Source organism: Cynocephalus volans, chromosome 4, assembly GCF_027409185.1.
Source record: "Cynocephalus volans isolate mCynVol1 chromosome 4, mCynVol1.pri, whole genome shotgun sequence".
In the NCBI taxonomy this organism is placed as follows: Eukaryota; Metazoa; Chordata; class Mammalia; order Dermoptera; family Cynocephalidae; genus Cynocephalus; species Cynocephalus volans.
Window position 1 is genome coordinate 101860875 of NC_084463.1, and position 3237 is coordinate 101864111.

Sequence of the window (3237 nt, forward strand, 5' to 3'; positions counted from 1 at the left end):
CTGCTACATCAAAACCCCACAAGAGAGGGGATTAGGTCTGTTCGTTCACTGTTGTACCTAAGCTTTGTTCATAGGGCTGCACATAGTAAGTGTTCAATAAATTCTTTGTTGCATGACATCATTTTAGTTTTGTTCCCGTTCTTCTGTTCCAAATAGGTTCCTTTTCCTGAGGCTTTGCAAGTAAAGGAAATAGGCAGTGTGTGGGGGTGGAGGGGGGGCAGTGTGACAGCTGTGAGTCTGGCCTTTCTCCTCCAGGCACAGGAGCTGGTGACTTCCAACAAAAAAAGCTCGAGGTCCAGGGAAAGGCCTGGGAGGGTTCAGGACCAGGGACAGCTCCAACCTGCATTGATGGGGGTGGTCTTCTGGTCACCAGGAGGGTGGCTGGGATGGAGTGATTTGTCTGTAGTGTCCTCCACAACCCAGGTGGGGAAGGAGGATCCACCAGCCCAGTCCGATGGGGGAGACCAGGATCCTCACCCATCATTGCTAGGAGTTCAGATGAGGCAGGGATGTTTAGATGGGGCATTCTGAAAGTCTTCCCGAGAGAGGGGTAGGATTGGCTGGGAGGATTCAAGCAGAGAGAACCTCTGAGCACCTGTAAAATGGAGTAATAATTTTGACTCTGAAGCTTCTCTGAGAGGATGAAATGAGTTACTTTTTAGAGATGCCTGGTGGTACCTGCCTGGAGAGGAATCACCTATGGGCTCTCTTCCTTCCCTCCCCTCTTCTTCTCCTCAGCCCCTGTGATGTGAAGAGGGACACTCCCTCGACTTGTTTGAGAGAGCTGGGCCTGGGCACCCACTCACAGAGGCTGGGGTGGGGGACTTCCCGTCATGGCCATCGCTGACCCCTGCCTCTCTGGTTGAGCAGAGCTGGACACACAGTAGGTGCACATGACAGCTGGGGGGAAGGTCTATGCTTCTCTTCCTTACCAGGGCATTGGGAGGCTGAGGGAAGGAAACAGCTGGATTGGGGTGATGGAGTTTAATCCCTGCCCTCCCCCAGGCCCAACACCCCGAGACTCCTGCCACTTTGATCAGTTCTGACCAGCTCTCCTCACACCTCACTGGCCTCCCAGGACTCAGGCAATGAATTGGTGATGACAGCATCCAGCATCACTATGACGACCATGTGGTGCTCTTAGCCTCCAGTCAGGGTGCACTGGCAGAGGCCAGAGCCCCCTTTGGCTCTCGGCCTTTGTACTGGTGTGTGTGATGGGGCCCGGGGCCTGAGGGGGAGCAGGGAAGAGGGGATGGGTAGGGGCCAGGACACGGGGCTCCATCTGGAATGGACTAGAGTTCATGCAGTTTGCTAGATCCAAAGGGACCTTGGGGACAGTGTTCTCTCTTGCTCCTTTCTTCCTTCGTTCTTTTCATTCCTCCCTTCTTCCTCCTCTTTCCCTTCCTTCTGCTTTCTCTGGATCCTATTCCTCTTTGAGGCCCTGGGCTGCCCACCCCTTTCCCCCATTCTGGGAATCAGGCTGGGCTGGCCCTCAGCCTGGGCATCTGAGTGAGGTAGGGAACAAACACATCCTGGTCTAGGACTCAGGGAAGGTGTGTGGGACCATGGGAGGCTGTGCAGGGGGGCCTGGCTTAGCCGTGATGGGGGCTATGCAAGGGGCTTTGCAGAGGAGGTGACACTTCTGGCCCTGATGAGTGAGGAAGAGACAAGTTCCAGAGGTGAGACAGCGTGGGATGGGGGGGGGTGACACAAGAAGGCCCAAGTGCAGGATGTGTAGTGGGCAGCATGGAGGGATTGAGGCTGGCCAAGGAAGGACTGGGAGTGGCTGCAAGAGGAGCTTGCAGTGTGTCCCATAGGGAGAGGAGAGCCCTGAAGATTTTTGTTGCTGTTTGATTTTTAAATGGGAGGGTCAATTTTAGAGATGGGAAAACTGAGGCCCGGAGGTCTAGGCCCAGAGAGGGAAAGTGACTTGTTCCAGCTCGCTTAGGTCATTGTAGACAGACTGAGACTATAGGCTCTGCTTGGGTCCTACTAAGACCTCTTGCCCCAGGCTTGCTGGCTGGAGGTTTTCCCAGGTAACCGCTACCTCCAAAAGGTAGGGATGGCCCATGGGTGACTTTGCCCTCAGTTTGAATGACATTTGCATAGGCAAGGGCTGTGCTGATGGTCCTTCCTGCCTGTGTCAGGGGGACTGGCCAGGAGTGTGTGTGGTACTGATGGGTGCATCCAGGGAACAGCCTGGGAAGTCAGGGGCTGGGCTAAGGTCAGCAAGGGATTAGGGTCAGAAATTGGCTCCAACTTGGGTGTTTGGGCCCCTCAGCCCAGACCCTATACTACATCCCCTCCTCCCCACCCTCAGGGATCTCTGGCTGAGTTGGGCACCTGCAGGAGGCAAGGGCATCCATGAGCCCATATACTCTCCTCAAAGCACTTCCTGGCCCTGGGGCCTGATACTGGGCCTGCTGTGCTGGAACAGAAAAAGACGTTTAGCACTATTGTCCTGATGAGGAATCTGAGGACCCGAGGTAACAGTGACTCATTCAGGGTTACAAAAGGTCAATGGCCAGGCTGGGCCTGGCTGCCTGGCCCTTGGCTTGTTGACACTTCTCCCACCTCGCAGCGCTCCCCTGCCTCCCTCCCATCCCACCAGTGCAGCATTGCTGGGCCTGCCAGCCTTGATGGATAGCCCGCAGCTCAGCCTCCCTCTCATTCCTCTCCGGATGCTGGGCCGTTAGCCTCTTAATCACCAGTCCTGCCTGGTGGCTGCCAAGCCATCCATCTCCCCACTCAGCCTCGTCCAGCACAGGTGGCTTTTTTGGGGGTGGGGGAGGAGGCACAGCAGTTCCTCCTCCTCTGAGGCTAAACTGGGAGTTCAGCTGCAGCCCCCACTCTCGGGGACCCAAGTATTGGAGAACAGTCTGAACCACCTTGCTAGAGTGCCAGAAATCCTTCCTGGACCTCCCAAGGGCAGTTACACATGTACCCATGCACACAGTGGCCCTAATAAAAGCTTTTGTGTATTAAAAAATTATTGTATGTCAAGCATTGTACCAGAGCACTGTGTGTATGATCTCATTCATCCAATTAGTTGGCACTATTGGTAACCTTACTGTACAGATAAGGAGACTGAGATTCAGAGCTGTTAAGTGACTTGCACAGGTGCCATTTCCGGGAAATGGAAGAGCTGGGATTTGAACTTGGGTCTGCATGGGTCACGTTTTGCATTTGCAACTTCTCTGCTCTACCGACCTGCCTACGCACACACACGCACATGTA